Below are 27,855 nucleotides of genomic sequence, written 5' to 3'. Positions count from 1 at the left end.
GCTTGGAAACAGTCAAGCTCGGCTCGCCAATCGGCAGGGAGGCTGCGGCTCCGCTGTGAGTTTCACGCCTGTCTTCATTAACAGATTACAGACTGTCGCTGACAAGCCAGGACGGAGGGCGGCCACCGGGACACTTCCCCCCAGGCAGGACACAGGAGGGGGGAGACCCGGCTTCAGCGCGCCACCAAGAAGCACTGGAACGGGGGTCCGGTCAGAGGATCAATCCCACCCGCTCCTCGCTTAGGATCTCCCTTCGTTAGCTGTGTCATTGACAAGGTAATTCTCAACATCGACAAGAGTTACCTGCAGGAAATTGGCGAGACGTTATGGGTAAAACTAAAGTTGATATAACAACCTCCAATTTGCATTATTGGGACTAGCCGACAGTAGCCAATTGTCTCTGTTTTTATTTTGCAATTAGGATCATTCGTTTAAAATCTCCAGGTAAGGATAGGCGGGAAAGGGAAGATTTTAGAAGTCTTTGCATGCTTCAGTTGCGACTTTGAAATCCGTCTTCAGTCTCCTCCCTGCCAGTGCCGCTTTGCGGGCTGTAACAGTTTCCAGTCCTTGACGAATATCGGGTTGTAACCGTTTCTCTTTTTTAAATCATATTTACATAGATATATACAGTTGTAACTAAGTCTTCGACTTATGCTAAGTCGCTGCGTGTTGCCGGGCGTCTCAGTGAGCGGCGTTCAGACCAAAGTGCGTGAACCTAATGTGAAAAGCCGGCTTCCTTATTTTTTTAAAGAAAGCCTTCTTCTGCTAGCCATTGGAGTCCTGGTTTTGGAAAGGGAGAAAAGCGAACAATTTTTTTTTATATTTCAAAGATTTTCTGACAATTTAAATTCAAGGAAATCGACCCGAGCCTCTTACAGAACTCTCCCACTACAGTTCTTCTCATATATAGTACTTAACCCCGTTGCACGTTCTATTCCATTATTTCTAGTATTTGCCAAGACAGAAGGGGTAAATATTTCATGTTCTATTGAGCAGCTGATTGTCAGAAACCTGATATGATCCTGGCGTTTATCATCATTTAATAATTTCTCGTTCTTAACTGTTATTTATTATCGCCTTTACCTTCAAAGTCTAGTCCTATGGTGTTTAAAATTTTGTTCCAGATTTTGACTGCAGCGCATAATATTCGGGTAAAAGGAAAGAGGTCAGACCATCTTTCCTCTGGAAGTGAATCAGTTACCCTGAGTGGGGGAAAAACAATTAAGTCACCACATTGAAAGAAACAGAACTCGGTACAGTCGTGTGTACAGTGAGTCTGTGGTCTGGAAGCAGTCCGAGACTTACCTCGCAGCCTGGAGCGTGGAGATCAAGTACTGCTATCCCTTTACTCTGCTGGAACTGACAGCCTGTGAACTGCAAGATTAGTTACTGCTTGTACAAATGTAACTTGGAACTCGCATCCGCCAAGTAATGCGACTCAGCGCCCTGACCTGTAACTATCAGATTCTGACCCCTAGAGACACGTAGTGATACAACTGACCAAAATACTCGAAGCTCGCCCTTCTCCCGAGGTGTTGGCTGCTGAGACCCAGTTATTACTTTGTCAACGGTGCTGTCCGCCCTGGTCCCCTGGCAATCGGTGACCATTTGGTGAAATAATTTTCAGACCAGCTTACAGTGCAGTGAGGGATTGTTCAAATAGATACTTACAGTAACAGAGGATAGACCTGGTGGTGGATTTTAAAATGATCTTCATACTTTTTAGTTCCGAAAAGGCACGGTGAAAATAGTTAAACACGCAAACGTCAAGGAGAAGTTAAACCTAGCTGGTCGTGGACTCGGTGAAAATGCTAAGTATCATAGATATGAAATAGCGTCCGTATGGACTTCAGGTCGTGAGCTTAACGTCGGCAAAATCTGGAGGTTGTTGTCAACAGATTTGACGTTACCTACCCATATGTTAAACTGGTGAACGCGCCAGCAGCGGCATGAGCCACAATCCCGGCTGACCGTGTGTAGCCTGTCCGGATTCAGCTTAGAGTAACAATACAATTTCTATTGCTAACATTCGCTTTAATGACCCTTGTTGCTTCCTGCCGAGGCATTGGGATGATGTTTGGAACATGGTTTCTATTAATCTTGCGATCTAAAATTGTAGATCTTTGTAGGGCGGCAAATGGAATTGAGAAGCAGATAAGTGAAGCTGGGTTCTAGTGGCGGTAAAATTGGAATTGCAAGGATGGGATTGCATCGAATCAGTTTTGAAATGTAAGTTGCATTTGATTGAAGACTTATTACGATAGTCTTTCACTACCAGAGGTTGGAGAGGAATCTAATGCTCACGTTGATGCTTTGGGTGTCCCATTGTTGGCGGTAGTGGCGGGGGCGGGGCTGCTCCTCCTATCCGTCACTTAGCGGGTTGTTTACTTCATTTCTGCTGTGATGGAGAAGCTTACTTAAGGATCAAAGGGTGATGTGGCTGTCAGCTTGCTTATCTTCAGGTGATCTACGTTCCAGGGACGAGAAGGCTGGATGTAGTTTTCCTGCCCGACAAGTTGAAGACAACACACAATAGGAAGGAATAGGATAATTTGTTTATTATTTAATGAGATACAGAGCAGAATAGGCCCTTACGGCCCTTCGAGCCGCGCCGCCCGGCAATCCCCTGATCGAATCCTGCCCTAATCACGGGGCAATTTACAATGACTAGTTAATCTGCCAACCGGTACGTCTTTGGACTGTGAGAGGAAACCAGGGCACCTGGAAGAAACACACGCGGTCACTGGGCGAACACGTGTTGCCGGTATCCACTACCTACCGCGAGAAACAAAATAAAACTTCGGAAAGCCCTATATTTTGATCATGGGTCTGTTGACCGATTTAAACAGAATAATGGTCACCACTAATGTTAATATTACAACCAATAACAAAATCGTATGTTCCCATTATACCATAATTAAATGAATGTCAAATAATTGTGTGTTTTCACCTGGAAGGAAAGTAGACCTATTTGCTTCTGAAAAAAAAATGGATTGGCTCTTAAATGGAGCAAGGAACAGTCAAAGAGAGTCAATGTAATCTCCTTTGAATGTGAGCAGAGCATAGAGACAGATGGACAAACAAATATATAATCATGTTTGCATTGCATTGTAATTTCAAACAAATTGACTTGCAATTCCGTTTGAGCTATGGTGAAAAATATACCTTACATATATTTCTGGTTCCTACCTTGCACATCTTTAGTTGCTTTTAATATCTAATTAATTCAAAGGTGTTTAATATCTCAGCTGCAATACCTTGGCCCATTTATGGAAGCAGAGGATTATTTTGTCATATCAGCTAAAGTGTAAATTTGAAATCACTGATGAAGCCAGTGTAATTTTTATTTGCAGTGCTGAAAACTAACAATTTTTCTTTTAGCAAAGTGTTAATGTGAATCCTATTCAGTGGAAGAGTCCTGATAAAGGGTCTGAAACGTCAACTGTTTACTCTTTTCCATAGATGCTGCCTGGGCTCTGAGTTCCTCCAGCATTTTGTGTGTGTTGCTCAGATTTCTGGCATCTGCAGACTTTCTCGTGGAAGTGACAACCTTATGGTTTAGGGCAATGCAACATGCTTCATGAAGAACTACATCACAGACAGTTGATTGCAAATCTCTGTTTCATCTTCACCACACCCTGTACTGCCCCTTTGCCCTCCCCTCCCCAGCATTTTCCTGTCACCTGTGTGCTAAGCTCTTAGGGCCATGTGTCCTTGAATTTCCTGCTTAAACCTTCCTATATTTTGTTCATTCATTTTCCAAGATCTGGGCTACACTGGCAAGACCAACATTTACTGCCCACTCCTGCATGATCTTGAGATGCTGGTTAGTGAATCACCTGCCTGAACTATGACAATTATTTGATTCGCGATGATAAATGTTGCTGGTTGTACTCACAAATATATGTTTCATTCCACTGACATCTGCAGAAGACAGCAGGCATCCGACCAAGGACCAAGTATTCTTTTAGCTATTGATTACCCTCACAAGAACAGATCAGAACCCTGAAGATGGAGAGGTGGGGTGGGTGCGCAACAAGGAACCAAAGTGATGGTCATCAGGATTTTGAGGGTCAGGCCTGCATATTGAACACATGTTCCATAAAGCAGTCATTTATTCTGTAGGAAGAAGCACAGTCGACGTTTCAGGCTGAGACCCTTCATCAGGACTAACTGAAAGAAGAGATAGTAAGAGATCTGAAAGTGGGAGGGGGAGGGGGAGATCTGAAATGATAGGAGAAGACAGGAGGGGGAGGGATAGAGCTAAGAGCTGGAAACTTGATTGGCAAAAGGGATACACCAGCTCTTGGCTCCACCCCCTCCCCCTCCTGTCTTCTTCTATCATTTTGGATCTCCCCCTCCCCCTCCCACTTTCAGATCTCTTACTATCTCTTCTTTCAGTTAGTCCTGACAAACGGTCTCGGCCTGAAACATCGACTATGCTTCTTCCTATGGATGTTGCCTGGCCTGCTGCATTTTGTGTGTGTTGCTTGAATTTACAGCATCAGCAGATTTCCTCGTGTTTGCACTTATTCTGTGCTTGGTTTCCCCATTGTAGAGAGGAGGTTACAGTGGGACTGACAAAAATAGTACACCAGATTGAAAATGGTTTAGGTAATTCACGGTTTCATTTAGAAGGAGTGTTTAAGGTCCATAGTAATAGGAAGAGAGGACGCGAAGAGGGAAATGAGATAGCTCATATGAGAAGATGACCCAGTCCTGAATGGGTGATCTGAGGAATGGATCAGGGTGCAATGGACGGGATGGACCCAGTGCAGGTGCATATGCAGTTGGGAGGAGTGTGGCAAATGGGACATTCATCCAACAGTAACTGATCTACCAGAATTGAGTGATTTTTGGAAATATTGCAGCCAATGTATTCTGTACCTCCGCTGCCATTCCTTTTAGAAAGAATACCATCTAGTGCAGGATATTCTTTGGGTATAAATTCCTTTATTTCTCAAGTATTTTTTCTTTATCAATATGTTTTATTCTATTGGACTTGCGATCTTCCAATTTTGTCTATATTCATTGTATTTCCTACAGCGAAGCAGATACTACATATTTGATTAATATTTCATCTCTTATTCCTCTTTAATATTTCTCTTTTCATACATATAGCTCTTCTGGTCTATTTTTATGAATTTACTATTTTTCTATACTGTATGTCTATTATGTCAATTTTTATCCTTTCAAGGTCACTAAAACTCTCCTATATTTCAAGTTATTCTTTCAAGGTCACTAAAACTCTCCTATATTCTTAGGATAAGTACTGTTATAGACTCATAGAAACAGTCCCTTCAGCCCATCTAGTCAAGTCTATACTGTTATTCTGCTGAGCCCCATCAACCCGTATTTGGACCATAGTCTTCTGTACCCCTCCCATCTCTTAATTGTTGAAATCAAACACGTCACTTCCTCTGACAACTTGTTCCACAATCCCATCACCCTCTGAGTGAGGAAGTTCCTCCTCAGATTCCCCTTAAATATTTCACCTTTCACCCTGAACCTATAACTTCTAGTTCTACAGTAGTTTCACCCAGCCTCAGTAGAAAAAGCCTGCTTGTACTTACCCCTCATAAATTTGTTCTTGGTTCTAATATAAACTTGCTCCTTTATTTCAATGGTATGCTTAACCTATTTAGTTAGCCACAGACTGATTATTTTTCCAAATGATATTCTAAAATGTAGTCCCCCCGGTAAGCCTCAGGGTCGCTCCACTTGCTGTCGTCTCAGGGAAGCAGCCCTCGGCCCTGCCAAACTGGGTAATTAAGTTTGTGTGGATGCTGTGTGATGTACCCCACCCCGCCAAATAACAGACAATACACCATATATGATTAAATGAATTACAAGTTTATAAATATTACTGGAAATATGTAATTAATAAAGATAAAATATAAAAGGAAAATAAAAGGCATCAAACTTATCAAAGTTCAACCTCTTCATGCACACAGTTGGAGCTCTAGTAACAGTCTTCTGTTCACTATTCGATCCCCTTGGACCACCTCGTCCCACCGCCTGGGACCACCACAGTGGTCAACCAGACGCTCCACACGAGTCTGTCTTCATCTCCTCTCCTCGCCGAAGACCTCGGACCTCGGACTCAGGCTCGGGGTCTGCCCCGTCAGCCAGCTCACAGCACCGCGTCCACTCTCTCTCTCCCCATCGCACCTTCTGCCCAAAAACCCACGCATCACAATAGTTTACAGACACACAAAAATGAATAACATCTATCCCAATTGGTTAACAAATGGATACAATCCTCCTTATCAGTAATATAACCCAAACAAGCTGCTAGAAAGAGAACCACTGCCTCAGCAGTTAACATCACAGAGAAGCCATTTTAATTATAACATAACAAAGAAGCCATGTTAATTAGCCTACACAGTAACATAAAAGAAGAAACTCCTTACATAAATTTATCAGTGGAAGAGTCAGCAGAGTAAACCTTACAGGCCCCTGTTGCTTCCTGTCACTCATAGTGATCACTGGCTAGTTTGCTTTGTGGTACCAAGTTTACCTTTTCCTATTCCTCCCTCCTAAGCAATCCAAGTTGCAGGGTCTTGACCTGAAACATCAACCATTCCTATGCCCCCTCGGTTGTTGTCTTATCCACTGAGAACACCCAGTAGTTTTCTCTTTGCTGAAAGGAGAAGTTATTCAGTGTACACGGAATTACAACAAGGTGGAGAAGGGTAGTGTTGGAGGTGGGGGACCAATTAACCTTCCATTCAAGGAAGGAGTTGAGGGTCTATAAGGGAATAGAGCTGAAGAGGGACATGACCTTCTTACAGACTGCTGGGCTATTAGATTCAAAGATATAATGTCCATAACAGTAAAACCTTGCAGAAGCAAGCAGAGTAAGAGAGTGGCCAGAAAGTGGATGGCTGGGTTGGCCATAATTTGGATATTAAATCCTTGGTGAGTTTCAGCTATGCTCACCTTGATTGACGTCAGACTTTACCTAACTTTTTCATGTACGTGGCTGGATATTACAGCCTGTCTAAAGGCTAAAGTCCCACACTTGATGCCCTGAGCAATTCTTTGCATCCTTTAAGTTTTGTCTACAAGAAGAAAGATGCTGTTCAGATGAGAATTAAATTTGGTCAGATTTTAAAAAGATGGTTGAGTGGGTTTGTTTCTCTGTAGGAACCTCAGCAGATGGTGTTTTTGTACTTGCTTTCAAATTTGATAAAGTAACTCAGGAGATCTCTCCAGGGCTGATAATCTCACTGGCATGGTGACTGTGTTACAAGCCTGGTGTCAAACGTATGGTTGCAAGAATTTCATTTTTTATACTGTTTCGAAGAAACCTGGCAGGTTTAATTATAAATGTGCTTCTTTTTCTATTCAGATTGCACCAATAAATTAATTTAATTCCAATATGAAATCATAGAGACTTTTTTTAAGTGGCTCTATTTACTTGCATAGTCTGTACAATAGGAAACAGACTATTCAACATAACAAAGCCAATCTCGTGAAATGGTTAAACTTGTGGCAACACACACAAATGCTGGAGGAACTTCCCCAGGTCAGGTAGCATCTATGGAAAAGAATAGACAGCCGACATTTCGGGCTGAGACCCTTCTTCGGGTTACGGTTAAATTTGTGCATTGTTTCTGTTACAGCTTATTCATCACTGAGTTAAGTGATCTGAAGCTGGAATTGTCCCATTCAAGCACACAATATAATGTACAACTCACATGAATAATCCTGACAAAACATACAGTGCTGTATGAGCTCTCTTAATCTTTAACATGCATTGAATGGAGCTCTTTGTCCTTTTTATCCATATATCTATCTCATCCACATTGACATACATTGATTAACTAACTCCTTAATCCACTTGCTGCTTGTTATGACTGTAGATTGTGACAAATAGTCAAAACACAAGCTGGTACCCATAAATTGGATGGATATGGATTATGTAAAGCTTTACCTGAATGTTTTTGTAGGGCTGTCTTTAAAAGCCAAATTGCCAGATGATCCTTGAAAAACAGTCTTATTAAAAAACACAAAGCAACTGATTTTACTTTCAGCTAGGGAGGTGACCATGTGTGTGTGTGTGTGTGTGTCTATCAAAAAACCTTCCTTTTCTCCACGGCATTTTTTGTAGAGTGCTGTTTTATGATCAGAACTAATGATATAAGTATTGATCGTCCAAAGAAACTGGAAGATAATTGCTGTATTTTCTATGTTCTTCTTCCAGTAACCTAAGGGCTACTTCTTGAACCCCCGTTCAAGGGAGCAGGGGGATATTTTGACTGAATAGCTGAATATCTTACTATTCAAGCAGAAGACCGAATGGGATAGAGTGAAGAAACTATTGAGGTTGGTGTACAGGCTTAAGTCGCATTAGAATTGATTCAAGAAACAAAGGGTGTATTAGATATCACTTCAATTAAAATCAAACATTTGAAATCACCAGTTGTCAGTCAGCTTCATGAGAAAGATCATACTTGGAGCATTGTGCTTGGTTCTGGTCACCTCATTACAGGAAGAACATGGAAGCTTTGGAGAAGGTGCAGAGGAGATTTACCAGGATGCTGCCAGGATTAGAGAGCATGTCTAACGAGTGATCTAGAGCTTTCTCTTAGGAAATAAAGGGGTTGAGAGGTGATTTGATAGAGGCTTACAATATGATAAGATCCATAGATAGAATAGATACCCAGAGACTTTTTTCCAGGGCAGAAATAGCTAACATGAAGATGCATAACTTTAAGGTCTTTGAAAGAAAGTACAGGAGGTAGTTTTTTTTTACTCAGAGAATGGTAGGTGAGTGTAATGCACTGTTGGGGCAGGGGTAGGGCAGATACATAAGGAACATTTACGTAAGGACATGTCTGAAAGAAAAAATGAGAGCCATGTGAGAGGGAAGGGTTGGACTGACATTAGAGTAGATTAGATAATCAGCACAACATAATGCGGTGAAGGTCCTGTCCAGTGCTGTGCTGTTCTATGCTCTATGATACAGTGAAATGATTGTTTGGCATACTGCTCATATAGATCAAATGTTCATTGAGGTAGAACATGGTAAAACAAAGCAGAATACAGTTTAAACCCTACAGAAAAACTGCAGGTAAACACTAATGTGCAAAGATATAACAAGATAGATTGTGAGGTCAGGCATCTGATAGTAATGTACAGGAGGTCTGTTTAGAGTCTGATAACAGTGGGATAGAAGCTCTCCTTGAGCCTTGGTTGTGACATCAATGTAGTTAAGCCAGGAGGTGTTCACTCCTGGGAACCTAAAGATCTCAGCCTTCTCTAACTCGACACCTTTGATGTAGACATCAGCATGTGCACCACTCCCCTTTCTGAAGTCACTGACCAGCTCTTTGGTTTTGCTGACTTTGAAAGAAATGTTGTCATGCCACTGTGTCCCTACCTCCTTGCTATACCCCGACTCATTGTTATTTGAGATATGGACGACTCTAGTAGTGTCATTTGCGAATATGTGGATGGAGCTGGAGAAGAATCTTGCCAGGCAGTCACGTGTGTCCAGGGAGAAGTACAGGGGGCTGAGGACACAACCTCAGGGAGCACCAGTGTTTGGAGTAACTGTGACAGAGGTGTTGCTGCCTATTCTTACGGATTGTGGTCCGTTAGTCAGGAAATCAAGGATCCAGTTGCAACGAGAGGCATACAGAGGTTGCTGATGAATTTGCCTGGAATTATAGTATTGAAGGCAGAGCTATGTTCAGTAACTAATAGTCTGACACACGTGCCTCTATTGTCCTGATATTCCAGAGATGAGTGAAGGCCAGAGAGATGGTGTCTGCCATAGGCCTGTTTCGGTGGCAGGCAAATTGCAGTGAGTTAAGATTGTCTCAAGGCTGGAGATGATGCATGCCTCTCGAGGCACTTCATGATGGTAGATGTCAGAGTCACTGGCCGGTAGCTGTTAAGCATGTTATCTTTTTCTTAACTGTGTACTGGGATGATAGTGGTTTTCTTAAAGCAGCGTGGAACCACAGCTTGAAACAGAGAGAGGTTATAAATGTCTGCTAACACCACAGCCCACTGATCCACACAGGATCTAAGGATACAGTCAGGAACAGCATCGGGATCAATTCTTTCTGCGGATTCATCCTCTGAAAGACTGACTTTACTTTTGCAACACTAACTGTAGATTCAGATACACTGGAGAATGTCCGATTTAGAGGTGATATACCCATTCCCTTCTGTTCAAAATGAACATCGAATGTGTCAAACTCATTGGGAAGGAATGTGCTGTTGACAGCGATGCTGTCTGAATTTGTTTTGTAACTCGTTACTCCAAAAGGTTTGTAGGTCCGGCCAGGAAGGCAGAAAGACAAATTCCCCTTATCTGTTTCAAAACTTGGTTTATTAGGGCAGAACAGCACAAGCATTAAAATACTTATTGAGATGTGTGTAAACACTCCTCCCTTTCTGCCCAATCTGCAGTGCCATTTGCAATCCAGCCTGTTGGTGAGGCCTGGGTAAATGTCCTTCGAGCTCCCAGGTGGCCTACTTTTATACCCACTTCACTGATATAAAAGGCTGCGGTGAGTGGACCAATTACACAATAGCACCAGTTCAAACCACTGAACCAGTCATCACCTGCCACCATTCTTCGTGAGTTGCTCCCCTGTATTCAAGTAACTGTCATGTTCTCACAAGCATATTGCATTCGCACGGTCACTTTTGAAGCTTCTGGAGTTAGTCCCATATGCCCAAGGCCACAGTGATAAAGACATTCGACATGCACAAAGATGAACTCTTTACAGTACATGCTACCCCTCGAGTATTGCAAATCCATTACATCTGGCCCATAGGTTTTAATGCAACCCCTCTGGAAGCCCCACCATATTACAAGCAAATAGTAAAACTACTAAACATAAAAGCAAAATGTCTATAGAAATACCCCAGTGCGCTACGGTAAAGCACAGCCTCCTGGCCCTCCAAAGGGCCACCAGTTCCTTCCCAGAGTGTAATTCTGACACAGGTGCCTCCATTCTCTACAAGCAGAAAAGAACACTGCACCTCCTCCAGAATCCCTGAACGATGTTGGTGGTTTCCCGACTTCCATCCATACTGATCCCCAACCCGACCAATTCCTTGGAGTAGTCTCTAGCCATCACCGAGGTGGTCGCAGTTTCAGATTTCTCCTCCAACCCCTTCCCCTTGTGTTGAAGATTCCCCATTTCCTCCTCTTTCTGACAGATTGTCTCATCTTGTTGTTTTGTGATGGCCGTCAGCAGCCAAAAAGCCCTTCTCCGGCTCCCCTTCTTGTCTGGGAACCTTAACCCCTTCAGTACGAACACAAGATGGTGTTGTATCTTTACCCCTCAGGGGCCCAGCTTGTCTGTCCCGTCCACTGGTACATCATGATCTGCCAAGCCCTGCAGAGTGATTGGTTCACCTTGGCATTCTTCGCCCGGGTGGGGGAGTCTTCTTACCCTAAATGTTGCTTTCTACCTTACCCACCAGATCCTTGTCGACTAGGTCAAATATTACATCAAAAGTTTCTCAGATGTGGCTGGTAAGGGAGAAAGTCACAAATTCCTCCTACTGTTTCAAAACTTTGTTTATTAGGAAAGAACAGCACAGGTATTAAAATAGTTATTTAGATGTGTGTCGGTCCATTTGACTGCAGCACACCTCTTGCCCTGTCCGATCCAGGGTACCATTCATGATCAAGCCTATCGGTGAGGCCTTGAAGACTTTCCATGAATAAGTGCCCAACCACTCTACTTTTACTCCCACTCCACTGATATAAAATGCCGCAGTAGATGGACCAATACACCACACCATCTCAAACCACTGAACCAGTCATCATTTGTCACCACAATTCACAGGTCCCGCCTGTGTTCCAGTGACCTCCATGTTCTCACAATCGTATTCCCATGGTCATATTGTATTTGTACAGTCACATTGAAGCTTCTGAGGCTAGTCACATACACTCAAGGCCACGGTAGTGAGGACATTGAACGCACAGAAAGGTGAACACTTTACAATACACGTGTTATTGCATGTAAGCCCTGCCAGAGCTGACGGCTGGACTGGAACTCGTTTTTAGATTGGTACTGTCACTTAGCATCACTGATAAGACCATAAGACCATAAAGCATAGGAGCAGAATTAGGCCATTCAGCCCATCAAATCCATTCAACCATAGCTGATCTTGGACCCTGCTCAACCTCAGACACCTGCCTTCTCGCCATATCCTTTGATGCCCTGACCGATTAGGAAACTATCTACTTCCGCTTTAACTATACACCCAGACTTAGCCTCCACCACAGTCTGTGGCAAAGCATTCCACAGATTCACTACTCTCTGGCTAAAAAAAAAGCTCCTTACCTCTATTTTAAAAGGTGGCCCCTCAGATTTCAAGCTGTGCCCTCTAGTTCTGGATACTCCCACCATAGGGAACATCCTCTCCACATCCACCTTATCTAGTCCTTTCAACATTCAGTAGATTTCAATGAGATCCTCCCGCGTTCTTCTAAATTCCAGTGAGTACAGGCCCAAAGCTGCCAAACACAGCTTTGGACTCTCTCCAATGACAATGCATCTTTTCTGTGATATGGGGCCCAAAACTGTTGATAATACTCCAAGTGCGGCCTGACTGATCTCTTATAAAGCCTCAGCATCATCTCCTTGTTTTTATATTCTATTCCCCTTGAAATAAAGGCCAACATTGCATTTGCCTTCTTTACCACAGACACAACTTGTATATTAACCTCCTGGGAGTCTTGCACAAGTACAGGTCGTCCTTCACTAATCTGACTACCTGTAATCCGGTTCCTTCGATAATCCGGCACTGATTATGCTTAATGTGATCCTTCTGCAATTCGGCATTTTCACTAATCCGGGACTCCTCAGGTCCCAATGGTGCTGGGTTAGTGAAGGTCGACCTGTACTCCTAAGTCCCTCTGCACCTCTGATGTTTGAATTTTCTCCCCATTTGGATAATAGTCCACACTATTGTTCCTTTTACCAAAATGCATTATCGCACATTTCCCAATACTGTATTCCATCCGCCACTTTTTTTGCCCATTCTTACAATTTGTCCAAGTCCTACTGCAATCACATTGCTTCCTCAGCACTACCTACCCTTCCACTTATTTTCGTATCATCCACAAACTTTGCACAAAGCCATCAATTCCACTATCTAAATCATTGACGAACAATGTGAAAAATAGTGATCCAGTACTGGCCCCTGAGAAACACCACTGGTCATAGGCAGCCAAACAGAAAAGGCTCCCTTTATTCCCACTCGCTGCCTCCTGCCCGTCAGCCATTCCTCTGTCCATGCCAGTATCTTTCCTGTAACACCATAGGATTTTATCTTGTTAAGCAGCCTCATGTGAGGTACCTTATCAAATGCCTTCTGAAAATCCAAGTAAATGACATCCACTGCCTCTCCTTTGTCCACCCTGCTTGTTACTTCCTCAAAGAACTCTAACAACCTTGTCAGGCAAGATTTCCCTTTACAGAAACCATGCTGACTTTGACTTATTTTATAATGTTATCGAGTTCATATCATGATCAACCTCAGTAAGAAAACATGAATATTTAATTGTCATTGGACCATTTATAATCTGTATTGATGTAAATCATGGGAATTCTCTGATAATCTCTCAGTGGGAGTACATAATGAGAGGTAACAATTAAAAGATTACTTGTGATATTTCAGTGCTGGTCTAATAAACATTTGCGTCAAGTAGGGTACCGAAACTATTGTACTTTGTATTGTACTATGTAATATTGGGCATTGTGAGCATTATCTTTACTAAATGGATTTTGTTCTTATAACTTACTAAGAGGAATTATTTGAGATAGAAACAGATGTCATACTTCACAGGGTGCTGTGAGGAATTAGGATTCATTAGAGGATGAATGGATAAGTCTACAAGGTAAAAGTTAAGAAATAAATATGTAAATAGAGTTGTTAATTTGATCCTGAGGCATTGATGCTGTCAAGATTACAAGGATCCAATGCGATTTACAGGGAGATGTTTTTTCCTGCCTGGCATTGCTGCCTGCCGCACCTCCAAAAGTGACCTAAGGTCAGCTGCAGGGACCAGTGCTCAATTATATCTCACTCCCTTAGCCCTGGTACATCTCCCGGTGGCAGGGACCCCCTGCAGCTTCCAATGAGATAAGTCGTTTCCCCAATTTCTGACCCTCCTCCTCAGCCACAGCCAAAAGCTGCCCTTTGCTGCCTCTTCAGCCAACTTCTGAGCCTCGCTCCAGTCACTTCCATAAGATGGAGTAACCTTGTCATTGGTGCATCGGCAAAGCCCCGGCAACCTACCTCATCAATCCTCCAGCCAACCTCCTTACGCTCAGCTGCCGGGTCCGAGTACTTCAACCTCTTTCACTCATGGAAAGCCTCCACTCCTTCCTCCAATGGTATGGTTAGCTCAATGAGGAGAACCGTCTTAGCGGCCGTGGACCTCAGTACAGTTCTGGGTGGAAAGATATGGTGGTGATTTCCATGGGGAACTGTAGCCGTCTGCTGAGATCTGCCCTCATGTTCCACTCTTTGCCTGTGGAGAGGAGTCCTGAACGAGCTCTTGGGTGGATGCATTCAGTGTTCTTACCAGCCTTAACAAATAGGATGAGTTGTCGTCCCGCTGGGGAAAGGCTGCTTCTTACGTCCCGCCTACAGGTCTCTAGGATCTCCACCAGCTTCTTTAGGATCTGGTCGTGCCACCATCTGTATCGCCCTTGGGACAGCACAGTCTTGCATCCTGCCAGGATGTGTTGGATTGGCATAGGTGGTATCACACGGGGCCAGCTATCCTCAGTGCCGAACCACTGGTGAAGATTTCGGGGACAGGGCATAGTGTCATAGGTTGCCCTGATGAGGAAGCTAATTCAGTCTGGTGGGATCTTCCACAGGTCAGACCAGCTGAATGACCTTTTGATGATGCCATCCCACGTTCTCCACCTTCCCTGGTGGCTCTGTACCACTGCCTTCAACTTGTAGCATTCCTGCTCTGTCCTTGTCACCTCTCCATTACTGTGGCTTTCCTCTCTTTCTTCAAGGGCTTGCTATGTTTTCCCAAATCCCTATTACTGTATGGAGTCATCATCCAGGGACGACGATAATCTATCCTGTCCTATAATCTATCCATGTGTTGAATCTGTAGCCCGTAGACATTTTCTCCTTTAGATCCACCAAATCTCTCAGAATTTTACACACTTTGATTAGGTCTCAATTTCCCAAGAAACATTTTGTGCTATCTACATGTACTTACCAAAGCTTTTCTCTTCATCTCAGTATATACAACCACAAGACATAGGAGCAGAATTAGCCCATTTGGCCTGTTGGGTCTGCTCTGCCATTTCATCATGGCTGATCCATTTCCCTCTCAACCCCAGTCTCCTGTCTTCTCCCTGTAACCTTCAACGCCCTGACTAATCAAAAACCTATTAACGTCCACTTGACCCGGCCTCCACAGCTGCCCGTGGCAATGAATTCCATAGATTCGCCTCCCTGTGGCTGAAGAAATTCCTCCTCATCTCTGTTCTAAATGGATGTTTCTCTATTCTGAGGTTGTGTCCTCTGGTCCTACAGCCCCCCACCACAGGAAACATCCTCTCCACATCCACTCTTTCTAGGTCTTTCAATATTCGATAGGTTTGAATGAGATTTCCCATCATTCTTCTAAATTGCGACATTTAAAGGCACAGAGCCATTAATCACTCCTCATATGATATGCCTTTCATTCCTGGAATCATTCTTGTGAACCTCCACTGAACTCTTTCTAAAGACAGCACGTCCTTAAATACAGGACCCAAAGCTGCTCACAGTACTCCAAGTGAGGCCTCACCAGTGCCTTATTAAGCCTCAGCATTACATCCTTGCTTTTATATTCCAGTCCTGTCAAAATGAATGCTAACATTGCATTTGCCTTCCTCACCACTGACTCAACCTGCCGATTAACTTTCAGGGAATCCTGCACAAGGACTCCCAAGTCTGTTTGTACCTTGGATTTTTGAATTTTCTGCCCATTTAGGATATAGTATATGCTTTTATTCCTTCTACCAAAATGTATAGCCATGCATTCCTGTTACTGGTATTCCATCTGCCACTTATTACCCAATCTCTTAATCTGTCTAAATCCTTCTGCAGCCTCCCTGCTTCGTCAACGCTACCTGTCCCTCCACCTCGCTTTGTATTGTCCACAAACTTGGCCACAAAGCAATCAATTCCATCATCCAAATAATTGATGTATAACTTAAAATGAAGTGGTCCCAACACCAACCCCAGTGGAACACCAATAGTCACCAACAGCCAATCAGAAAAGGCTCCATTTATTCCCACTCTTTGCCTCCTGTCAATCAGCCAATGCTCTGTCCATGCTAGTATCTTTCCTGTAATACCATGGGCTCCTAACTTGTTGAGTAGCCTCATGTACAGCACTTGTCAAAGGCCTTCTGAAAATGCGAATGCACAACACTCACCAGTTTCTCCTTTGTCTATCCTGCTTGCAGTCTCCTAACTCTACCTGCAAAGATTCTACATCTTCTGATCTATGTCACCACTTTCTAAGGATTTGATTTCAATTTCTACCAAATGAGCCACACCACTTCATCTGCCAGCCTGCTTGCCCTTTTGATACAATGTGTAAACTTGGATGTTAAGCTCCCAAATATAACCTAGTGATGCCCACAACGCCATACCTGTCAGACTCTACCTCTGCTACCTCCACCTTATTCCCGTATACTGCATGCATTCAAATATAATACCTTTAGTCCTTTATCCATCACCCTTTTTGTTTTTGCTCCCCTTTTTAAAACTGACTGCAATTTTGCCCTGTCATCTGCCTGTCCTTCCTGAAAGTCTCACAACAAACCGATTCTGCTTGTAAATCAACAGCCCTGTCCTCAGCCCCGTCACTCAGGTTCCAATTCCCCTGCCAAATTAGTTTACACCCTCCCCAACAGCTCTAGCAAACCTACCTGCAAGGATATTGTCTCCCTTAGACTCAGGTGTAATCCACCTCTTTTGTACAAGTCATATCTTCCCCAGAATAGATCCCAATGATCCAGAAACCTGAAACTCTGCCCCTTGCACCAGTTTCTCAGCCACACATTGATCTGCCAAAACATTCTATTCTTACCCTGTCCGGCCTGTGGCACAGGCAGCAATCCAGAGATTGCTGTCCTGGAAGTCCTGCTTCTAAGCTTTCTACCTAGCCCCCTAAATCCTCTCTTCAGGACCTCCTCGCTTTTCCTACCTATGTCATTGCAACCAATATATACCAAAACTTCTGGCTGAACTTTAGAATATTGTGGGCCCAATGCAAGATGTCCCTGACCCTGACATCTGGGGAGCAACATGCCATCCGGGTGTCTCTATCATGTCCACAGAATCTCGTGTCTACTCCTCTAACTACAGAATCCTCTATCGCTGTTGCATTCCTCTTCTCCCCCATCCCCTCTGAGCCACGGTGCCAGACTCAATGCCAGAGACCCTGGCGCTACAGCTCCCACCCGGTAGGTCGCCCCCCCCCCTCAGCAGTATCCAAAAATATGTAACTATTATTGAAGGGAATGGCCACAGCGACACTCTGAACTGGCTGCCCATTTCCCTTCCCTCTCCTAACAGGCACCCATTTACCTGCCTTCTGCAACTTAGGGGTGACAACCTCCCTGTAGCTTTTATATATCACCATCTCGTTTTCACCTGTGAGCTGAAGGCCATCAAGCTGAAGCTCCAGTTCCTCAACACGTTCTCTGAGGAGCTGTGGCTCAGTGCAATTGGTGCCGATGTGGTTACCCAGGAGGCTGGAGATCTCCCAGGATTCCCACATCTCACACAAAGAACTCAACACAATCTCTGGAGCCATTCTCACTGCAAAGTCTGAAAAAAGCAAAGCTCCCCCCTCTAACCCTGGTCCACTCAAACAATGCCCGCTCCAATTGTTCCTGCCTTATTTTTATTTTCCCTTGCTATTGAATTGTGACTGAGCTGCCAAATAAAACTGGAATCCCACGAAAGCTCCTTTTTTAAATCTCTCGCTCCTGGAGCTGCGTGAAGCCTCCTTAACTGATTCAGCTGCGGCTGCACCACTAATAAAAGCTGTCCACATGACAATAGTGTACCAATTATCAATTACTGAGCAGTACCAGTCTGGTGAATCTTTCCTAATAACTAAACCTGATAGCATCTATACATTATCCTCTATTACTAATGCATCCTCTCTGTAATATGGGAAACTCTTGTTTTTTTTCTGTCTAGCTGCGTCCTAAATGGTGCATGATAGTTTTGTTCCTAAATTTCATGCCACAGTCAATATAGGTAAACCTCCCATATTCATTCTTAACATAATCTGATTGACTTGATACTTTTTGTACTTGGCACTCCAAAGTGCATACATTTGAGTATGCTACTATTTATTGTGCAGCTCCTTGTCCATGTCTGCCTTTTATAAATATGTAATTACACAAATCTTTGTCTGGAATTCTGTCTGCCATTTTTCTCCCCATTTGTCTATGGATATCCCCTGGGTCTAAAACTATTTTAAATAAGTTGATTGATTTCAATATTTATTGCTACAAATCTTAGTTAAACTTTTTTTAAAATATTAGTATCCCATGTATAATTACAAAGCACAAAAATACTTATTCTCTTCTTAATCTTTATTAAGGAACACAAGTATTTTATCTAGAACCAGTCAAGGTTGACTTAGTTTTTTACCCACTAGAATGTATCAGACATTAGTTGTTTAATGCCCTACCCAAATTTGCTGGTATTATAAAAATGGCCAGTCTTCAGACAGAGATTCTGCAAATCATCCATATTAAAATGGAAAGGGAGATAGCAATTTTGGCAAGGTTATTCAGTCATTAAAATAACTAAAAGATTCCTATTTGTGTCTGGTGATGTACAGGCAATTCTAATCAGATATCTGAAGTAATTTGTATGAAATACTGTATGTATTCGAGAAAGTTACTGCACTTCTGCTAATTGAAATAGATAAATCAAAAGTTGATGTAGTGAAATCCATACAATAGCCTGCCAAATTGTACCAAACATTCAACACATTGCCAATTGATATTAGTGTGAGTTTCTTTTTATAAGAATTCATTCAGTAGCTGTAAAATGTTATTTACATTTTTCAAACCTGAGACTGTAAGATTACTAATGATGAAACAAAATATTACTCTCTTTGGTTGATGCTCTGAGTTAATGCTTTAAAATTCAGGATCAGAGCTTCAGAATGTAATAATAGTATTACTTAGTAATTACAGAATGAATTTGATACTGTACTGGCTTTCTAACACTCCTTGTTTTCTATAAGAGCTGGAAACCATATCATTTTTCTAACAATTAATTGTTAGTGTATATATCAGATAGGAGGTTGGGTAGAGCATTGTCAGGTGGAATTTAATCCTGACAAGTGCAAAGTGAAACATTTTGGGAAGCCTGATAGGGGTATGGCATTCACACTAAGTGGAAGAGCAGTAGGGAATGTTGATGAATAGAGAGACCTTGGGTTTCAAGCTCATAGTTCAACAAAAGTGAGAAAATGGAGCGATAGGATTGTGAAGAAAGCATATGGCATGACTGGTTGAGGTATAGAGTAAAATAGTTAGGACATTTTGTTGCAAATTTACAAAACACTGGTTAGACTACTTTGAAGTTTTGTACGTAGTTCTGGTTGCTGCACTATAGGGAAGATTGGACTGAACTGGAGACAATGCAGAGGAATTCGACCATAAGACTGTAAGATTTAGGAGCAGAATTAGGCTATATAGCCCATTGAGTCTTCTCTGCTATTTTATCATGGCTGACCCAAATTTCCTCCCAGCCCCAATCTCCTGCCTTTTCCCCGTATCCCTTCATGCACTGACCAATGAAGAATCAATCAACCTCTGCCTTAAATATACTTGGTTTCCACAGCTGCACGTGGCAAAGAATTCGACAGATTCATCACCCTCTGGCTAAAGAAATTCTTCCTCATCTCCATTCTAATAGGATGCCCCTCTATTCTGAGGCTATGTCTTCTGGTCTTAGACACTCCCATCATAGGAAATATCCTCTCCACATCTGCTCTGTGAAGGCCTTTCACTATTCGATAGGTTTCAATGAGGTCACCCCTCATTCTTCTGAATTCCTGTGAACACAGGCCCAGATCCATCAAACGCTCTTCATATGACAAGCCATTCAATCCTGGAATTATTTTCGTGAACCTCCTTTGAACCCTCTCCAGTTTCAGCACATCCTTTCACAGATAAGGGGTGAAAACCTTCTCACAATACTCCAAGTGAGGCCTCACCAGTGCTTTATTAAGTGTCAACATTACATCCTTGCTTTTATATTCTAGTCCTCTTGAAATGAATGCTAACATTGCCTTTGCCTTCCTCACCACAGTCTCAACCTGCAAATTAGCATTTAGGGAATCCTACACAAGGACTGCATTGTGTCTTAGTTTTTTGAATTTTCTCTCCATTTAGAAAGTCAACAACCCTTTCATTTCTTCTACCAAAGTGCATGACCATATCCTGCATGGTACTATATTCTATATGCCATTTCTTTGCCCATTCTCCTAATCTGTCTAAGTCCTTCTGTAACCTCTCCACTTTCTCAAAACTACCTGGTCCTCCACCTATCTTCATAACGTCTGCAAACTTTGCAACAAAGCCATCAATTCTATCATCCAAATCACTGACATAATGTGAAAAGAATTGACCCCGACACAGACCCCTGTAGAACAGCGCTAGTCACCAGCAGCCAGTCAGAAAAGGCTCCCTTTATTCTCTTTTTTTGTCTCCTGCCAGTCAGTCACCACCTTATCCATGCTAGAACCTTTCCTGTAATACCATGGGCTCATAGCTTGTTAAGCGGCCTCATGTGTGGCACCTTGTCAAAGGCCTTCTGAAAATCCAAGTACACAATGTCAAGTTATTCTCCTTTGTCTATCCTGATTGTTACTAATTCAAAGAATTCCAACAGATTTTTCAGGCAAGATTTTCACTTGAAACCATGCTGACTATGGCCTAATTTATCATGTGCCTTCAAGTACCCTTAGACCCCATCTTTAATAATCGACTCCAGTATCTTCCTAGCCACTGAGGTCAGATTAACTAGCCTATAGTTTGCTTTCTTCAGTCTCTCTTCCTTCATGAAGAGTGGAGTGACAGTTGCAATTTTCCAGTCTTCTGGAACCATTCCAGAACTTAGAGATTCTTGAAAGATCATTACCAATGCCTCCACAATCTCTTCAGCCACCTCTTTCAGAACCCTGGGGTGCACACCATATTGTTCTGGTGACCTATCTACCTTCAGACCTTTCAGTTTCCCAAGAACCTTCTCCCTATTTATGGTAACTTCACACACTTCATGCTCCCTGGCATCTGGAACTTCCACCATACTGCTAGTGGCTTCCATAGTGAATTCACCAGTAGGATGCCTGGATAGGAGGACTTTAATTATTAGGATAGATTAGGAAGATTGGGCTTTTTCCCATAGAACAAAAGAGGTCTCAGGGGTGATCTGATAGAGGTATATAAAATATTAAGAGGCATAGGTAGCGTAGATAGTCAGAAACTTCTCCCATGTCAGCCGTATCAAAAACAAAATGGCATAGGGTTGACTCACAAATATGAGAAAATCTGCAGATGCTAGAAATCCAAAGCAACACACACAAAATGCTGCAGGAACTCAGCAGGTCTGGCAGCATCTATGGAAAAGAGTAAAAAGTTGATGTTTCAGGCTAAGACCCTGCTTCAGAACTGAGAGCGAGTGGGGAGATGTCTGAATTAAAAAGTTTAGGCAGGGAAGAGGCTAGCTGGAAGGTGATGCATGAATCTAGGTGGGTGGGAAAGGTCAAGGGCTGGAGAAGAAAGAACCTGATAGGAGAGGAGAGTGGACAATAGGAGAAAGGGACCCAGGAGAAGGTAATAGGCAGGTGAGAACTAAAAGATCAGAGTGGGAAATAGAGGAAGGGGCAGGGGAATTTCGTTCACTGGAAATCGTATTCATATCATCAGGATGGAGGACACCCTTACGGAATATAAGGTGTTGCTCTTCCACCCTGGGATGGCATCATCTTGGCACAAGGAGGCCATGGATCAACATGTCAGAACGGGAATGGGAATCAGATTTAAGGTGAGAGGGGACCTAATGAGAAAGTCATTTTACGCAGATTGTTTGAAATCCAAAACGCGTTGCAGGTGGTGGTACAATCACCATGTTTAAGTGACATGTAAGGGCATGGCACGGAAGGATACAGAACTAATCTTCGCAAATAGGATTAGTGTAGATGGGCAAAATGGCTGGCATGGATGCAATGGGCCAAAAGGCCTGTTCTGTGGTGTACAATGTTGACTCTATGACTACAAGACTATTGCTTGTGTAATTTTTGACAAGAATGCTGTTCATTCTCTGTTGAATTTTGATGCCATGTTTTATAATGTGACAGGCAGCTGTTATGGACGAAATAGGAAACCACATGGTGTTTCTCTCAATAAAACACACATCTGTTCAGCTTCCATCACGGGGAGTATGAGGGTCTCTACATTGTAAGACTGAAAGAAATGTTATGATTTACATATCAAGAAAGAAGAAATATAGTTATCTAGTGTGTTTTGGGATCACAGGAATCCAAATGTTCTTCATGCCCAATGAGCTACTTTAGAGAATTGACTAATTAGTTGTTTTTGGTAATTCTAGAGGGTGATGAATTGATTAAGACTTTTCCCTACTTTGATTAGTATCTTGTCATATTTTCTATCCAGTTGAATAGGCAGAAGAGATCTTGATTTGATATCCCTTTGGACTGAAGGTAGCAATTCCTCGGTACTACATTGATATATTTGCCTCAATTATATGTTCAAATGCTACATTTGAGGTTTGTCTGGGCTGTTTGCAGATTCAACAACTGGTATCTTAATGAGTGGCACTTTCTTTAAAAATGATTAATGAAAACCTCCAACCTGTAATTAATTACCAAAGGCATTCATCTGGGTATTTGCAACTCACCTGGGTTTTGATCAAATGAAGGTTCTACCCTGGGGGGGAAGACTTGTAGGAGTCTAAAGAGAGAAATCAGCCAGTTAGAATTCTTTATGGTTATCTGTTTGGCAAACCTAAACTTTATGTTAGACAGTAGGATGCCCATTCGGGGCAGGGGGTGGGGTTGGTGTTTGAGCTGGTGGAGGTAGATACATTAGGATCATTTAAGGCAATCTTAGATAGTCACATTGATGATAGAAAAATGGAAGGCTATATAAGAGGGTAGGGTTAAATTGATCTTAGAGTATGTTAAAAAGCTGGCACAACATTGTGGACTGAAGGGCCTGTCATAGTCATAGTCATAGTCATAGTCATAGTCATAGTCATACTTTATTGATCCCGGGGGAAATTGGTTTTCGTTACAGTTGCACCATAAATAATTAAATAGTAATAAAATCATAAATAATTATATAGTAATATGTAAATTATGCCAGGAAATAAGTCCAGGACCAGCCTATTGGCTCAGGGTGTCTGACCCTCCAAGGGAGGAGTTGTAAAGTTTGATGGCCACAGGCAGGAATGACTTCCTATGATGCTCTGTGTTGCATCGCGGTGGAATGAGTCTCTGGCTGAATGTACTCCTGTGCCCAACCAATACATTATGTAGTGGATGGGAGACATTATCCAAGATGGCATGCAACTTGGACGGCATCCTCCTTTCAGACACCACCGGCAGAGAGTCCAGTTCCATCCCCACAACATCACTGGCCTTACGAATGAGTTTGTTGATTCTGTTGGTGTCTGCTACCCTCAGCCTGCTGCCCCAGCACACAACAGCAAACATGATAGCACTGGCCACCACAGACTTGTAGAACATCGTTAGCATCGTCCGACAGATGTTAAAGGACCTCAGTACTGTGCTGTTGTGCTATGTTCAATGTTGACAGACTCTAGTGAGGTTAAACTTCACAACCAAGACTTGTAAAACTATTTTATTTAAAGTCACCAGAGATTTATGTTTATGTTTAACTAGGGAGAGCTAATGGCAAAACTCATTTAAGAGTGCACGTCTTTGTTGTTTTATTTCATTAAGGATACATGTAAATATTTCATTTTCTATATTTAAGAGAACATTGTTCATTCATTTATCTTTTAAAAGCATATTTTTTTGAAGCCTGTGTTGTGGTGTTCAGGTAGTTCATCACAAGAAGACAGAACATAGATGATTATGCATGTTATCTTCTAATAACATCTGTCAAATGTAGGTTCAGTATAATGTTCTCTGGCTTAGACTGTGACTTCTCCGAGCACTGAAAAGAAGAATATCCTCTCCAGATCATAATAGATGTCTGTTTATGTAATCCTTGACACAGATGAAAATGAGAAAATATCAGATGTAACAATCCAAAGTACATTACTCAAACTTCTGTTTTTGTGATCATGATAAGAAGTTTCCATTTACTCAGATGAGAATATTTTGTGTTCCTGTTACAGAAAATTGACAGAAAATTTTCAAAATTCATTAACAACGTCGAAAGTAGCATACTTCAAGAGAAAATATGCTGAAGAAGAAGATTTACATAAAGTTTACCATGGGTACTTTCCAAAAGTAAGATCTATTTTGTCATTTGATAATGAAATCAAAACAGATAAATCAAAAGTTAACGTAGTAAAATCCATCCAGCAATCTGTCAATTTGTATCAAGCATAGGAAACTGTTTTCTGTCAATGGGCATATTGACACTGTGATTAAACATCAAAGTGTTCTGTTTTCCAGAACTTGATCTTTCCTGAAGATCGAACATGTATTCTGAGACTTTCACTAGAAAAATTAAGGATTCTTGAAGATCCTGAAATCTATCTTCGAAGGGCTGTGTTAATAAACAATTTATTGAGGAAAATCCATATTGAAACAGAGAAGGAAGTCTATGATTACACTGAACAATTTAATAAGGCCTCAACACACCTATATAACGATGCACATAAAAGAGTGAAATATATGATGAAAGATTATAGTGGATGTTCCCAGTCTTTGTATTATGAAGGGATTGGTTCATATTCCTTTGTGCCTTTTTCTTCAAGCAATGTCATTTATGGACTTGGTTTCCCAAATGGTCATTTGGGGAAAAGTACTTCCTAACATGGAGTTCCATACAGGATGAGCTGCTACATTAATACCTCTCCTCATTCTGTCTGGTGCATATGCCAGTGCTGTGTAGGCCGCACTCATCGACGAGTCTGCATTCAGGTCCTCGTGTATATTCCCTGGTTAGAAATTTGGCTTCTTCATAAATCGATAAAGAAGAGCACTTAGATTAAAGTTTGTTTTTGACCATATGTATTTGGTTGGAATATTGTGTACTTAATGTGTAGTGTTTTTCTTGTTGAGAATGGACCAGATGGTTAAATATTGACCATGTATGTTTTTTAAACAAATACAGTATAAAATAGTGATTTATTGATGTTTCTTTGTAATTGCATTTTGATACTTGTTTTTGTCACTCTTTCCACTCACCTCTTTGTTTAGATAGTGAGATGGACCCTTCACTGCCACTTTCATTGTTCCTTCTGGAGGCTGGGCCCTCCAAACTTTCTCGTGTCTGTTCTAATGCACAGTGAAGTGAGCAGGAACAGTCACCTCATCAGAGGAAGGGTGAGTATGCTTGAGTGGCCATTGAGGCTAACATTGTGAATGTTACAGGTTCTGCTACAGGTTCTAGGCCCAAAGTTATTGCAGCCTTTGGTCCATCATAAAAGAATTATTCTATAGTTATTGTGGTTCAATTAATTCTTCACTAAGCAATCTTACAGAATATGATGTGTGATTGGTTGGGAAAATAAGCCTTTGCTGAGATCCTGCAATGCAGAACAAGCTAGTTCACATAATCACCAAACAATGCACAATACATTCTTATGTCTGGATAAAACTTACAATACAGGATTATACAAAGTGAAAACGGGTTTACATTTTGAATGGTCTGACTTAGATAGTGAAACAAGATCTAAGGCTGTGGGGGAGTAAACTGAAGGAAAAGAAAGAATCTATTGTGAAGGGTTTTAGTAAGGTGGAGCCAGTGGTAATGTATATCATGCAATTCCATTCCTCTTATAGACAGGAATACAACCGTGGATAAGACTACTGGGTTGCAAGGTACACATTCAGTGACATACTTTCAAGCTTTACCATTATACAAGTTTCTTTGTCATTTTAACTTTTCTGAATTTTTTTTGACTTCGTTGTTGAATTGTACTTTTCAACAGAAACTTAAACTTGTCTGGGTTCAGCTGGAGTACAGTACTGTGCCTGTTATATTAAAGTGATGCTGCTGTAGAAAAATGGAGAATCGTCAAACTATATTTACACCATACTCAATTCAGATTGCGGTCTGAATAAACTACACATCTGCATTACAAGTAGTATTCAATGGGATAGAACAAACTTACACAGACAAACGTTAAAGTGTGCATTTCAATACAATAGAAGCTTAAACATTCATATCAGCTATAGTATGACACTGTAGCCATACCCAAATATCAGCTGTAACTTTACAGTAGCTTGCTTGACTAATACATTAGACTACATAAGATATTGTACTCCAGCTCATACTTGTCTTAGAATGTATAAACAACACATTTTATTACATTGTAAAACCGCGAACACGAGGAAAAATTGTATAAATGTTTTAAGTATCACCAGAAGAGACTTTGCAGTAGTGAATTTTAAAATGCAAACAACATTTTGTTAGTAATTATGCTCATGCATGTTTGTATAACTTCAACTGCCTGTTTTTATATTTGATGAGTTATTCCCAAAGTCACCTACCAAAAACCCACAGCTTTGGGACAAGCTCTCTCTAATCTCACTGAAACACAGACAAATCTGAAGAATTTTGAAAAGGATAGGTACCAAGAGGATATCTCCTCTGGCTAGAATGTCTAGAACCAGATGCACAGTCTCAGAATGAAGGGTTAATCATTTAACATTAAGGTGAGGAGTAACTTTGTTGTTCAAATGCTGCTAATCAATGGGCTGAGCAGTAGATGCTCACACTCTCAGTATATTCAAAGACAAAATGGATTGATGTTTAGTGCCCAGAAGAATGAATGAATATGGTATTGGGAAAAGGGGGATTGGGCACAGCAGGTTCAAAGCACTGGTTAACCTTGCATGTGTTTTGTAGATTCTAACACATCAGCAGCTATAATTGGGGCAAACCTGGTCAATTATAGAGTCAAAGAATATTACCGCACAGAAACATTCCTTTTGGCCCATCTAGTCCATGCCATACTATTATTCTGCCTCGCCCTATCGACCTGCACCAGGACCATAGCCCTCCACCCCTCCTATCCATGTACCCATCCAAATTTCTCTTAAATGTTGAAATTGTACATGTCTGAAAATCGGCACTTCTGAAATTAGCATTCAGTATTCTACACAGCCCAACCTGGAAAGGACAACAAAATAATGGGAAGTCAATTTCATAAAGTATCTTTGATGCTCATATTTTCTTGCAACATAGAAAGAATATGGCAGCTTGAATGGATGCTAGCCCACAGAACAACCCAACCCAGTCCATTTCCCCGTAACCAATTCTCACTCAATGCCCATCAACTCCCCGTCGATTTTCCTAGCATTCAATAACACAAGGTGTAAATAGCTGTAGCGAATGCACCGAGCAGCTGGCATATCTTTAGGATTCAAAGGGAAACTGAACTACCCGGGGTGGGGGGGGGGGGCGCGGTGGGAGTGCCCAATTCTGCTGAGCCCGAGTTTAAACTGCCAGTGACTTTAGTTCCTGGCACTGTTTCTTTGCACTTCAGCTTGCCGGGTGCTGTGGCTGACAATTCCATTTCATGGTTACTGGGCTCACTTCAGGAGTGCATGAGGCTGTGAATGAACAATTTTATAATTAG

At 41.9% G+C, this 27,855-nt stretch overlaps 1 long non-coding RNA gene across 1 annotated transcript; it reads left to right on the top strand.

Moving 5' to 3' along the window:
• On the top strand, positions 1–27,650 carry LOC134353336 (uncharacterized). The gene is made up of 4 exons (XR_010019598.1): positions 1–276; positions 8,210–8,331; positions 24,436–24,550; positions 24,719–27,650. It is a non-coding gene; the product is annotated as an uncharacterized LOC134353336 (long non-coding RNA).
• The last annotated feature ends 205 nt before the right edge of the window (positions 27,651–27,855 follow it).

Source organism: Mobula hypostoma, chromosome 1 (assembly GCF_963921235.1).
Source record: "Mobula hypostoma chromosome 1, sMobHyp1.1, whole genome shotgun sequence".
NCBI lineage: Eukaryota > Metazoa > Chordata > Chondrichthyes > Myliobatiformes > Myliobatidae > Mobula > Mobula hypostoma.
This window is presented reverse-complemented; position numbering and strand designations above follow the sequence as displayed.